Here is a 14,452-nt window from a genome sequence, read left to right as displayed (position 1 = left end):
CTAACAAAAATCTGAGCACAATCACTAATTTTTCTGCCTTGCATCTGAACCCTCTGGTGGTGATACAGGCTTTGCACTTGTGTGTTGTGGCCATCCAGAGTAGTTAAGGGAAAAATGGTGGAGATACAATCAGAGTTAGGACAGGAGAGATGCCTGCAGAGGGAAGTGTCATATAGATTTTGGTATTAAAAAAAATTAAGGTAATCAGTCTAGACACAGAAGTGAAAGAGAGGCTATAACCTCAATGGCCATATGCTACAAAAAAACAAGCAGGAGGAGGATCAGTGTACTGCAATATAAACTGCAAACCCTCTCCAGTGGGCTTAGCAGAACTTAAAATAAACGGGAAGAGAATAGTGCAGCAAGTACAAGAGAAGGAAAATATACTCCAGTGCTGCTGAAGAGATCAGCTAGTGTCTGCTTTAAAAGCTGTAATGAGCAGTGCCTCACTTTCTGAAACCATGATCTGGAGTCCTTGATTTGTGCCAGGATGCAGCACAGAGAGCGTGTACCAGCTGCTGAACTGAGACAGGGGAGGAGGAGCATGTAAAATCCCTCAGGAATGAGGCGCTGCTTGCATTTCCCACGAAGGGGAAACATTGGATAGGAAAAAAAACCTATGGCTTGACATGTGGGGGTTTACTGTCGCAAGCACCTATGCCTCAATTTCCTTACCTGTAAAATTATTAGAAGGGCTTCTTCGTGAAACATGTTTGGAGATACTTTCTCTAAAAAGTTGCAGTAACGCTTGGGGAAATACCTGACTGTGCCCAGGAAACACTTGGGAGTTAAGCAAACATCCTCTTGAAAATTAAGCCAAATTTACATGCCTGCAGGAAAGTGGTTGTGCCTTTCCTGAAAGATTTCCTGATTTCCTGAAAAGGCATTTCTATTAATTCTCTGCAAGGGACCTGACAATGTTTGCATCATTAATGGAATTGTCTGTTTGAGGAGGAAATGTAGGTCTGTTAATCGTGGGCTCTTTTTTCTTCTGTGTTTGTAACAGTCAAGGACCAAAGCATCGATATTTAGCATTTGTCTTAAGTTCATTTTAGTTCAGTCTCATTACATCTACTTGTTACTTGTGATGCTGCTGATATGAAAAGCACTCCCAAAATCCTGGGGATTTTTCTGGCTTTGTACCATTCTTTGAATTACGTGTTCTACAAGTTTTTCATGCATCACAGACTGGTGGTTTTTTTTTTTTTTTTTGGCTGTAAGTCAGAATAATGTTCCTGGGGATGATGAGAGTTCACTTTTTCACCCATTTGCTTGTCTCCTGAATGTGGCAAGATGCTTTTTTGTTGAGTGCTTGATTCCATCCTCCCACTCTTTTCTGGCTTAAAAAGGGCAATTATCCAAAATTCACACTTACCTTGTCACCTGTAGACAAGGCATCTCTGGTGCCTGGTGCAAGCTGCTCCCTACTGTCTGACAGGCTGGTGGGCACCGAAGCTGGGATGGGGAATTTCCTAGACTGGGAAGGAGCCCATGGATGGACCAGGCTCCAGGACACTGAGGCAGTGACACAGCTGCAGGTGTGGGTGGGGGATGTACACATTAGGGGCTTGCAGGTTTATGGGATCCTCTGCAAAAGCTGGGCTAGAAACCTTTGTGAGGCCTCCTAGACCTGCTGGCACTGAAGCTTCCCACTGCCTGCTGTCCTGATTGCCAGAGTGCTGCTTTGGGATTGAGGAAGGTAGGGTATTTAAACAGCAAATAGTACATCCAGTGTGCCCAGAAGGCTCAGAAGTCATGGTCTGTTGTTCCATGTTTGGAGAAGCCTTTCTCCTGAAGGCACTTTGGGTTTCACTTGCTGCAGCTTTGGTTCAGCTCTTCTGAACTAGAGGTCAGTGCGCACCCTGAAGCACAAGAATTTGGATTTCTTGTAAAGCTTTTAATCATCGCAGTGGTAACCCTAGTTGGTCTCCTTTTAATTTGTGAATTATTCACACGTGGTAGAAAAGGCAAAATGTGTTGAATGAGTTTTGCATGATTAATGGTTTTGTCCAGAATTATTGCTGGTGAAGATGCGGTATTTTATATTTTGGCTGACATATAAAAGCAAGGGAGAGCCTTTTTTTTTTTATTTGAGAGTTCAGAATGTCTGTCTCTTTATTGGCTTTATTTTTAGGGATGAAGACAAAGCAGATTGTAAATTGTGAGTAATTTAATTTTAATTAATTCTACTAAAAGCTTTATTACTCTTTCCTGTTCTCTTTCCATGAAAGTGATAGCACGGGAAACGTTTGTGATCCTGAGTGCTGTAAGAAGGTGCTGTTTTTCAGATCTCCTGGCACAGCTTGTCAGCATCTCTAAAATTCTTTGTAATCCCAAAAGCCTGCACTTCTGAAGTACTCAGCTCTGCCCAGAAAAGCTGTGACAAATGGTATCTGTGCCAGGGAGTGGGCTGAGGTTATTAAAGAATTTGCTGTTATGGTTATTTTACTGTGCGAGTTGCTTGTTTGTAGGGGCTCCCCCCACCTCCCCACAAGAAGCTTGTTAGATATAGATTAGCAGTGTCTGTTATCTGTAAGGCTTTGGAGTTATTCTTACCCAAAAATGAGGAACTAAAATGAAACAGCCAAACAATCAAAAACCTGAAAAAAAATTAAAAACAAAAAAATCCCCGACCCAGTGAAAGAGTAACTGCTCCCTGTTCTGTGGCACCCTGAGGCAGATTTTTGTTGCTCTCCCAGCTGGTCCAGGCTCTGATGATGAAGGGTGGGAGAGATTGTAAACCCAGAGTGCAGCCACTTACTCTTCTCCTTCATCTACTTTCATGAGCTTAAAATTTTGAAAATCATCCTTCATGGGACATCCTGCCTAAACCTCTCATTGCTGTTGTTTTATGCAGAAATTAACTTGCATTGTACTGGAAAAACAGGGTGCAAATTAATTCAGAAAGGAAATGGCTTTTAAAGTTGCAAGGCATGGTGGTCCATGCTGGTCAGTGGGCTGGTTCAGCTGGCTTGTCAAAGCCTTCTCTGGTCAGGTCCTTCCAAGCAGTTGCCCCTTTTCCTGGATCTTGCTGTATTTCTGTATAGCCTCCATTGCTGCTGGAGCACAGGGCAAGGACCAGGATGTGCCTGGGAACTGGTGGTGGTTGCTGGAGGTCATCAGTGGTGCCTTTCCCAGGGGGCAGGGACAAACACGCAGTTCTCTCTGAGCCTGCTGTGGCCCTCAGCCCTCCCTGACCAAGATTTCCAGCTTGCCTTGAGGTTTTGTGCTGTATTTGGGTTAACCAGCAAATGCTATCAGATGTCCTTGCCACTGGAGAGCTGCTGCAAGGTCAGAGTTACCTCGTTTGTCACTGCTGCCCTCCAGGGCCATGGAATGTGCTCCCGAGGCAGCTCTGCATCCCTCACCCAGCCCTGGCCATGGAGACGCCCTCCTGAGGAGCTGCCCTTGGCTGGGCTGCACAAAGGGGCTGCCTTGTGCAGTTGAGGACTTCTGCTGGCCCTCCTGCACTTGTCCTGGCTCAATCTGGCTCTTCCTGTGCCTTTCTCAGGGAAGAGTTTGTCCGGGACAGGTTTCCGTGTCCAGGTGATCTGTTGTGCATCCCGACATTTGGATCTCCCTGATTGCTGTGGGAGTGTTGGTTCACTACCAGGGACATTTGGCTTCCATTGCTGCTGCTGTTTACTTGTAGTGGCAACACAGCCAGTCTGTCTCTCTCTCACTGTTGTTGTTTGTCCCAGAAACTGATTTCCTCTTTGCTCTCCTTTCCCCTCTCCTCTCTTTTCCTCTCCTTTCCCTTTTTCCCTTTCCCCTTTCCCTCTTCTTTTCCTTTCCATTATTTTTTTTAATGGAAAAATCTTTTAAGCTTACGTCCAGCCTGATCTGGCCTCCCTGGGCTCATTCTTCCTAAACAGCACCAGAACCCACCCCCCAGGTGACCAGTTGTGTGCCATGGACTTGGTTGCACAGCATGAAAATGCAGCTCAGCTGAGTGTGATGATGGCTTTAGAAAAAACAAGGAGGGGGAGGAAACTTCCAAATGGGATTCTCTCAGGTAATCTCACAGTGAAGCAATGCAAGTGTTAATTACTGCTCTGAGTGACAGCTGGAATTATCCAAGTGTAATGCTGCTTTCAGGTTGAAAAAAGAAAAAGGGCTATATTTACAAAAAGTAAGTTATTTAACACTCAACAGGGTGCATCTTGGCTAGCATTGCAATGCACCTATTAAATTTTTAGTGCCAGATTATTATTCACAGCCAGGGTACAGAAGTTGTGGAGCAGCATAACCCAAGCAACAATTATTAATTAATCAGGTGTTGTAAGTGCCTAAAGAGAGCAGTAGGCAAATGATAAGAGCCTCCCTGGGATACAATATACTTTTTTTTTTCCAGATTGCAAATTAGTTAAAGCATGTATAATAATGTGATGTCCCCTTAGCAGATATTGCATCCATTATTCTTTCTACTCATATTAATAAACCCATTGATGAACACCCTCATTCTGTATGCTGTTCCCAAAAATGATTTGCAGTTGTAAAACCTTTTAACTCTGCAACTGTTTGTATTGAAAGGCAACTTTGGGAGATAGTGTAAATTATTTTGAGGGATTTGAAAATGCTGTTTATATCCATTAGTTGCTACAAATGTCAGGGTGCTGTGATTTAACTGCCTCATTCTTCCTTACCAGAAGATGATACGTTAGATAAATTTTGAAGTTGGTAAAGACTGAGGAAAAACTTCCTGTAAGAGACAAACACGATGAAGTATGTGCATAGTTTAATTTTCTCCCAGGGTTATCAATCAATTTTCCCTCTGGGAAGGGACTGGTGGGTCTCTGGAGCGTCCTGCAGAGCATGCAGTTTTGGGGAGGGGAGAGATGCCACTCCCATGGTGATGATGGAGGGGTGGGAGAGCCAAGCCAGGGCTGCCAGAGCTTGGCATGCAATGTGCATTATAAATGTCATCAATAATCGAAATGCAGGATTATTTTTGCAAAAACAAATCAGATTTTTCAAGCTTCCCAGACTTATTTTGAGTGAGAAACTATGTGTTAGAGCTTATTATCACATCTTCAGTGGTCATTTTGGTGTCACACTGGCTCTGTATAGCTCATAGTTTTCAATGTAAATAGTTTGCTTTCTGGGAGCTCTAATGCATATGAATTTGAGCAGCTTGACCTCTCAATGTAATTTTCCTTCCTTTTTTTTTTTTTTTTCTCCTTTTTACTACTGGCTTAAGAGTATATGTAGAAGGACAGGAGGAAAGCCGGGACACTGAGGTAGAAAGTCCTGTTCCTGAAGAGCAAAGCAATATCATTGCAGGGATATATTAAATAGCAGCAGCACTGCTGGGCAGAGCACGGTGCTATTGCCACTCTTGCTGGGCACCAGTCAGGGAATTTATGGCTGTGTGTCATCCCTGTGGCCTGCACAGCCATTCCCCTTGCTGGAGGGTAAATGAGTTTGCAGGCAAGGCATGAAATGATCCCACCAAGTAAAAAGATGCCTTTGTCTCCCCCCTCCATCTTTTTGTGGCCGCAGTTGAGAGGGAGCAGCTCTCGGTGGGGAGGGTAACTCCATTAAGTGCTTCCCATCACAGAGCTGGAGACTCTTCTCTGCCTGCCTTACCTTTTCAAGTGGAACTTGGTTGTTAATTCCTACCTAAAGAAGGGCTCCTTGGTGTACTTCCTGGTACAAAGTCAGCATAATAGCTGCTGTTTAGCTAGAAGCCATCACCTAGCTCATGGCCTTTGGACTGAAAACTGGAGATGGGGCAGGGTTGGGTATTTCTGCCCTATGGTTGGTTTGGAAGATGAACCCCTCCTGATGCACAGTTTTTGTTTTGCTTCCTCCCTGCAGCTCTCTTGGGAAACTTGGGTCCTTTGGTCTGTGTCACAACTTGGGAAGGCAACTGTGGACCTTTTGTGGTGCAGTTCTTTGTGACATTCCCATTCTCTGGACAGAGAGACATAATTCTGTCTCTCAGGAGAAGCACAGAGAGAAGAAGAGAAAACAATCTTTATCTCTGCTCCTTTGTTTTCCCCATGTAGAATGTGGTATGGAGATTGTTTACCTGCAGTGATTGCTGGATTGGATTCTGGTGAAGGTTGTTTGGGTTCAGTGACCAGTGGGATCCAGCTGTGGCTCAGACTCTCAGCAGAGAGTCAGAGTTGGTAGTTAGGCGAGTATGAAGTATGTTGAATAGGATAGTCTCTCTTTAAATAGTATATTAATGTAATATAGTTTTAATAAAGCAGATCCTTCAGCCTTCTGATCTGGAGCCAGACATCGTCATTTCTTCCCTGAGACACGGTCTGCCACATTTTTGCTATAGTTCTTCAAGTATTTTCTTGTGATAGGTGAAATTTAGTTGGGAAACCTCCTATGCTGAGCTGGAAGCAGGCTGGGTGACACACTTGGTGTATCATAAGTCGATTTTTGAAGCCTTGCTGTGGAGTGGATGGTATTTGGAGCTGAGGAACTATCTGGTTTTCTCATAACTGGGTATTCTGCATGGAGGCCCTGGGAATGGCAATATGATCAATGGTCATATCTTCACCATTCAGCTGTCATTCTTGCTTTTCATTTGCAAATGAATATGCCTGTAACCTGCTTTTTAACATATGGCCCATTAGCTACCTCCTGCTATTCAGATGGTAATGTAGTGGACCAGTGGTGATTTAACACTCTGACTTGTATGGAAAGTAACAGATTGTTTAGGCTGGTAATGACACTAATTTCCATATCAATTCCTCCTGCTAGACCAATGCCTTAAAATCAAAAACTTAGGGCAGGACAGTACTTACTCAGATCAGCTAAAGGAAAAGCCTTGTGTTTTTCTTGGGTACTGCCTTGGATTGTTGAGGAACCAGACAAGAGGAGAAAAGGCTCTTGAAGATAAATTATGTATATAAGTTTTAGGGTGAGTTACAAAATCCCACCAGGGGCAATGGATGTGAGGAGTTTGAGGCTGAAAAAAATAACGACTTTGAAGGATTAGTCAGAAAATACTGTTCTAGATTGCTAGAGATAAACGTCAGCAGGGGACTCTGGGAATCTATCTGTTTTTAATATGAGCAGGGTTCTGGTCTTCTGACTTCCCTGGAGTGGCAGTGATTCCTACCAGTTGAGTATCTGAACAATTCCAATGAGTGACTTGTTTTGTGGCCATACCAGGAGCATCTGAGATCTTCCTGCTGTGCTTGGTAGTCAACAAGAGATTGCCATCAAAACAGGAACAGTTGTTTTGTTTGGTTTTTTAAAGCTTTGAGTGGCTTTTTGTGCCCATTGCTGGAGTTCTAGACATGAAGCTGGCAGTGATAGGCTTGTGGAGAATGCACCTGATGCTGCTCTTTGGGCAGAGACTGTCAGAAGAGAGGTTGTCAGAGTAGGTGCTTCAAAGAGGTCAACAACAGCTGACAACTGACAACATCAGTCCATCCAACCCTTTGCTCTCTTGAACACTGTGACATGTGAAGTTAGTGAGGGTGGTGAGCTCATTAATTAGTCAGACTCGTGTCAGCATGGCACTGACAGCTGGGACTGATGGGACAGTCTGCCCGCAGAAGTGCACCAGGACTGCTGCTGAGTATCAGCACTGGGACTGCTGAATGTCAACACTTGGACTGCACCTTGCCAGCTCCTGAAACGTTGTTATATTTATTTGTTTGTTGGTGGTTTTTTTTTTTTTCCTTCTGATGAGGTCAACGCGTGGCAGGTGTCAGCCTGAGCACAGTTCTTGGATGGATGGTGAGCGTCCCAGTCGGAAAGGGGAACTGGGAAGAGTGTGAATGGAGCAGCAAGAATAATTGGGTGCTTAGGGGACAAAGTATTTGGTGATTGCTGGCTGTTTAGCTTACAGAGAAGGTGGAAGGTAGACCTGGTGACAGCTTTGAGGTGGCAGGTTGCTGCAGAGAGAATGAAATACCCACATCAGGCAGGATAAAGAGATGTAGCCTGAAGCAATAGCAAGAGACTGTCAAGTTACATACTAGGGGACACATTCTGTTGGAAGGAGTAGGGACATGTGGAAGACCCTGTGTTACACAGATCCTTGAGATACTTTGCAATTAGGCTTGTAGACACTGTTGGTCCTTTCAGGTCTATCTTACTCTATGTTTTTGTTATTTTGAGCATAGAAGGGAATACCACAAAGAAAGGTGTATGTTTATTTTTAGGGAGTTGAGTAATGGTGTGAGAATAGAGAGCTTTGCAGAATTTTGGTATTACAATTGCATTCTATTACACAGAAATGCTGCCAGCACCTGAGGAAAGGTGAGACACCAAACTGGAGGGGTGAGTTGGTAACAGAGCTAGAAAGGACCCCAATGTTAAAAACAGTGAAAGAGGAATTGAGCTGGGGAGGGAGATATGTCTCAGGTTTGCTCTGAGCAAACAACCATGTGGAGTTTTGCAGCACTTCATGCACAGGACACCACGTGCTTACTTGTGCACGAGCTGCCAGGCAGGAAACTACTCATGTCTCAGTCAGTGGAGCTGGCAGCAGTGCAGGAAAATTCACCATTATTTAACAGTAATCGATTGCAAATGGAACAAAGAAGCCAAGGGTAACAAAATGGGTCCCTCAAACCACAAACAGAGAGGGCAGAGCTGCTGCTGGGCAGGAGGTATGGGTAGGTAAGGTACAAGAGGCACAGGTTGTAGCTGCCACTTTGAAGTTCAGTTAGTTTCCTGAAGATCCCAGGTTGCCTTTATTACAAGTTGATACTTCTTACATTTTTTTTATGCAAAACATAGAAATTACGTATGTATATTCCATATGTGATGGGTGCATTATATTTTGAAATTAAAATTATCTAGAAGATAAATAACAGAACAAATATATATTATGGGACAGCTATTGTAATTATTGTAAATGCTCTGCTGAGCTCTTTCATTTTCTTCCACGTTTGGCTTCACAGCCATTTTCAGGAATGGAAGACAATTACTCAGGCTGAATGCTATTGTGGATAGAATAAAGACACTTGGTTATTAAGAAATCCAATAGACTACAGTTGAAATATCAATAAGCATTTGTCCTGTAGTATAACAACACGGGTATATTTTTGAAGACATGTACAGAAATGTTACATGGCATTGCAAAGGCCAGGAGCAGGATTTTGTTGTTAAGCACTCAAGGATGTGCAGCATCCATCAGCAGGTTTTCTGTAGTAGAATATCTGATCATTTGTGGAACTTGTAGAAGAGTTTGCTCAAGGTACAGGAGTGCATAAAACAAATTTTTTGGACATTAGCATGTTTTTGTTTTGAACGATATCCATCGAGGAGCTGTCAATTCTGATCTGAATCGTGCGAGACTGAAAAAGGCTGGCTATAAAACTCACCTTCATAGAGTGGTTTGGGGTGATGGCTGACGTATGGAGCATAGGGCATGGGGATTGCTTTAGGAAGTTGATGTGATGCTGGATGAAGAGTTGTAGAAGATTCTTGCTTTATCTCCTCTTAAACAGGTGAATTTGAAGTTGTTGTTTCCCAGAGCTGGGAAAGAGCTTTATATAAAGAGTTTCATTAACTACAGCTAATTAGGTAAATATCCAACCTGCAAATGCTGATGCTGCCTTGTACTATAAATTCTGAGGTCTAAAACAGAGGAGGGAAAGTAAATGCATTCCTTACAAGGAGTTGCTGAATACATGTAAGCCTTACTTATCAGAAGGAGCTGAAAGTTGATTAATTTTTCTAAGAAATATATTTCCACCTGTTAGTATGCAGTTTTTATATGAGAAAAAAGACAGCTACAAATTTGGTTCTAGGAATAGCTAGATTGTGCACTCTGTGGTAGCAGGATGCTGGAGAAAGATTAATTAAATAATCGTGTCAAAGAAGAAAAGGCAAATTGCACCATTTAATAAAAATGAAGATGGGTGATGAAAAAGTCCAAAATGACAGCATGAACAGCTGCAGGCTGCCATGGAGAGCTGGTGCTAACTTACAGCATGAAGATGCAGTGAGGCATCTCACCTAGGATTTAGTCTGACAGCTTTCACTTTCCTTCATTCCTGTCTCAACTCTGCTACTAAAAGCTTTCCCATAGTTACTGCTAAACTTATCTTGCCTTTCTGGAAGAAAGCCTTAGCTGCAGTTCCTTGTAAAAAGTGGCCGGTTATAAACAACTTAAAGATAAGAAGTTTTAAACAACCTTGTACCCTGGATGTCTCTGTTCTCGAGACACATGGGTTATATTGTGGAAAATGTGCAGTAAAGAAGAGGAAGGCATCAGTATCTCAATGGGAAAGCACAGCCCATGTGTAACAAAACCTGTGTATTCCATCGCCTTCTCATCACTCATTCCTCTCGAGCAGCCTGGCAGTAAGGACTCTGTTTGCATTTCCCCACTGTCAACTGTAGTAGCCAAATGTGATGTAAAAGTCACCTCAGTCTCAACAATCAGGCAGTTGCAAGAGAGGAACCCTTGGAGCTTGTTACAGGCCAGTTTGTGCGTTTCTGTGCACATTTAATAGGTTTATGTAGAAACACCTTCCAAAAAGTGCATTGAAATATTTAGCTTGTACTTCTGTAATCCTTCTGCAGACATTAGGAGTGAGGATGCTGTGTGTTCAGTCCTGTCAGATACTGAAGAAGAGATTCAATCAGGTTTAATAATCCATGAATTGCCATTGTGTCTTTGTGCCTTTGCCTTGCTCTTCTCGGGCTGAGGCCGGATGCCTGGCTGTGGATGAGCAGGGGGCAGGCTCATGGATTGGGAGCAGTGCCAGCCAGCAGGGCCACTTACAGCTCACATGTCTACCTTTCCAGAGACACAAGAGGAAGAAGATGAGGTACCCTTGGAGCTACTTTGGCTGTTTAAGCTACAAACAGAGCTCCCAATGCAATGCGCAGCTCTTTGTGCCTCCGAGTAAGTCCCTTCGACATCGTCATGTGAGAATTACAAGGGTTTTAATTTTCCTGTTAGCACAAGCAGTGCTGTATTTTTCCCCCTGCAGCATTGCTTTCCCTGCAGGAAAAATAATCTGTGGTAAAATCTAATCAGGAGTATTCCAAGCACTGCGTGGACCAAAGGAACCCAAAACAAATCCAGCTTATGGTTTCTGGTCAGAATCAGCAGAACTCAGAATGCCAATATGCTGATTTTTATCTTGGACATTAAAGAAACTGAGAAACGCTGCTAAAAAGCACTCTTCTCCAGCTGTAATGTAGGAGCTGCATTTATTTCCACTGCAGCTGTGCACACTGGAGCTGTCTGGGGAGGGAGGCTCAAGGCTTCCTACTTTGGGACCACGTTCTTCCATATAGCCAGGCTCAAAGGGACAGAGCTTTTTCTTTGTGCTAAAGGCGTTACACCAGGGTTGTTGGGCCCTTTGCCTTTGGACACTGGATTGTGCTTGCCCAGTACTGGAAAACAGCATGGTAATGGGTTAGTGGGATATTTCTAAGCCGATTGCATAGTGCACTTGGCAGGTGATTTCCTGCTGTTACATGGGTTTGTATTCCTCAACCTGGCAGCTAATGTTGAGACTGCTGACCACATATGAGAGGCAGTAAAATGGAAAGACAAATATTCAACACGAAATACTACCTGCTCCACTATTGAAACCCTTTCCCAACATGCATTTTGTAATTTTTGGGTTTCCCATGTCAGACTTTTGGTTTAGAGCTTGTTATGCTCTGCTCCTTTTTTAGGAGCCAAATATTTTTAACTAAACCTGAACTATTATGTTTTTCCCCCTCTGTTTTATGAGAGTGCTTTTCAAGGATGAAAGGCTCGCTGGAAATTTTTCTTTTCATTCAAGTACCTATATTTTATGGTAAATTAATACCTGCTGTAAGTTCCTTGCAGGTATTTATACAATCTTCATCAACAAAGGATTTTGGTATTTTTCCTGCTTTTAGCTTCATGCATGTAGATATTTCTGCTTGGGGCTTAGAATAAGATATGCGAAACTTGAAGGGAGGTTTAGGCTGAAGAGGAGTGTTCCCTTGGCAGAGGGTCTGCCAGAAGCCTGACCTTCTGTAGAAGGTTTTGCTCAGGAAAATTGACTGTTCAGACAGAGCCAGAGGTCACTCCCAGCTTGTGGAGCTTCCTTCAGGCCATAGCTTTTGGCCTCTTTGTTTTTAAACTCATTTTTCTAAAATGGAACAAAACAGGCACATGGGAGAACGGGCTGAGCACCGGGAAGGTCTGCCAGCAGCAGGACAGCCACATAAAACCCTGCATCCCGGCTGTTAGCTGTGGCATCACAGCATCCCTGGGCATCAATGTAAATCCATTCAGTATGCTTCTCGCTTCCCAGCCTTATAAAGTCGTCGGAAAATGAAGTGAAAAATAGTGCACTGATTTCTAGTAACTTTACTCTGCGGGAACCAATTTGGAAGCATTTGAGTGCACATTTGCAGGAGGATTTGGGCACGAGCACTGCGAGGTCTCCAGCAGTACATTTCCTTTTAGAGACTGTAATTGGAGCCCTGAAATGTCTTTAAACGCTTTATTTTAGAAATAGCTGAGGGTTTGGAATGAAGTCATATAAAGTTATGGCAGCACTTCATGATTTTAGGAGACTTTCAGCCTGCCAAATTGAGTGCCGGTATCGGTAGGCGCGAGCCTCTTGCTGGCTGTGGCAGTAATCAGGAGTGCTGTAAATCACAGCTGCCGGCGAGAGCAGTGCAAAACGAGAATGCAGCGTTTTATGACCTTTTCCGAGCAGGACAATGAGCGTGTCGCTTAGGAAGTTTTACGAAACGTCCCCTAAAGGAAGGGAGTTTCGTTGGTGACATTTTATGTGAGCAGATATCATTAGTGAACTTGACTGCTGGTGGCTCGGGGAAACTCGCCACTTTCTGCGTAGAACTGAATTTCCCAGATGTTGGTGCTTTCCTCCTTACATCTTCCTTTCTTATTTACGTAGGTGTGAGTGCAGGAAAGCAGGGCATAAAGAGCTGGCATTCGTTGGTCTCAGCTTCCCACTTTGTGATTCTCTTATGGGTATTACCTTTAACTGCTGGTTTCTTTTAACTACCATTTTCTTTTTTTTAGCTGATGGAGAACTATTATTTGCAGATCATTTTCCCTGACGTGGGCACCCCACCCAGTGCTGCAGGCTGAAACTCATTCTCAGAACTAGAATTGATATCAGCTCCCTGGGAGGTACCAGGGCAGATCTCAGCACCAAACAGTATCTTCATATCTTTGGGTAAACACAAAGCAAAACCTTCATATTCAGCTGTCATTTCTACTTCTAGTAGTAATTTAAGGTCTTCATAAATTGACAACCCCCTCCCCGTGGAACCAAATCTTAGTTGACAGCAAACGAATGAATGAAACACATCAGTCGCATCCTTTGGTTGGGCTTCATGAGGAGCAGAATGGCAAAGGAAATGAAGTGAAGACCCAAGCTCATGTTTGAGCTCCCTCCTACAGGTGTATTTGTATCCAGAGGGAATCTTTTTCTCTGCAGGACCAGCAAACCAGAAATCAAATCTGAGGGAAAGAATCAGCAACTGAAATATGTTTTCAGTAAAGCAAAAAAAGCAAAGATACCCTTTTAACTCAGAGAGTAATTTGGACTCTTTCTGCTTTTTTAAATGTGTTTTGGTGTCTAATGACTTTATTTGTGCAGCTGTAAATCTGTCTTGGCACTGTAGTCTGATAGCAGGCTTGGTTTTCCTTCTGTGCCATGGCTTTGGCAAAAACAATGCCTATGTCCCTGTAGTTCTTATTCCACTGGTGTGTAGGGGAGTGTTTTGGTTCTGAGCAGTTGCACAGTTTGAGGGCAGATCTTTCCAGTGCCCTCACGTGCATACACCAGTTTGGATGACTGCCTGTTCTTGGAGCAAGTATCCTAAATTTCCTTTCCAACGGGTAAAGTCTAGTGCTCCACTTCAGGTGTGCACCAAATGCACCTTCTGAGAGAGCCTGAGAGTCTGAACCAGACCTGCAGGCACTGCCAGTGTGCACGTGCTCTGGCTGGTGGGCTCATGGACCACCCTGGGCCCTCACTCTAAAACTGTAACCAGTTCTGGTAGTAGGTGGTTTTGACCTCCTGATCTGCTCCTCCTCGTGCATCGAATTACTTTATTGTCTGGGCATAATTTCTGTTGTTCAGTTTGGCTTTCCCAGGTTCCACTTGCTGTGCTTTCCTGCCACATTGTCTGTTTAGCAGAATAAAAAGAATGGTGAGGAGAAAAATAAAGCTCAGCATCTGTCCTGCCTCACATCTGTTTTACAAGGCAAAATTTTCTGTGTGTGCTGTTAGAATTTTTCAGAATTATTATAAATATAACAAAGCATTTAGAGCAGGCAAGGTTTTATCTGGAAGAGCCTTTCCTCTCTCCCAGGCGGCATTGGGCCAATGAGCTGTCATAGGGAAAGGAAACATCAACATTTTGTAACAAAAACTCTTCGGAACCTTTGTTCCAAGAAAATAATTAGGTTAATTTGACATTGTTGTCTTGATCCAGGATATATGCCCTGTGTCTGGCTGGCTGGCTGCAGCACTTGGAATTTGAGAGCATC

At 43.5% G+C, this 14,452-nt stretch overlaps 1 protein-coding gene and 1 long non-coding RNA gene across 5 annotated transcripts in view; both read left to right on the top strand.

Moving 5' to 3' along the window:
* ERBB4 (erb-b2 receptor tyrosine kinase 4) overlaps positions 1–14,452 on the top strand; it is a 582,907-nt gene that overhangs the window by 45,277 nt on the left and 523,178 nt on the right. The gene's annotated exons all lie outside the window — the stretch shown is intronic.
* On the top strand, positions 3,858–13,604 carry LOC137477635 (uncharacterized). The gene is made up of 3 exons (XR_011001114.1): positions 3,858–4,015; positions 4,650–4,725; positions 12,974–13,604. It is a non-coding gene; the product is annotated as an uncharacterized lncRNA (long non-coding RNA).

This window comes from Anomalospiza imberbis, chromosome 7 (genome assembly GCF_031753505.1).
Source record: "Anomalospiza imberbis isolate Cuckoo-Finch-1a 21T00152 chromosome 7, ASM3175350v1, whole genome shotgun sequence".
NCBI lineage: Eukaryota > Metazoa > Chordata > Aves > Passeriformes > Viduidae > Anomalospiza > Anomalospiza imberbis.
Note: the sequence above shows the minus strand (reverse complement) of the source record. Positions and strands in the feature narration are given on the sequence as shown.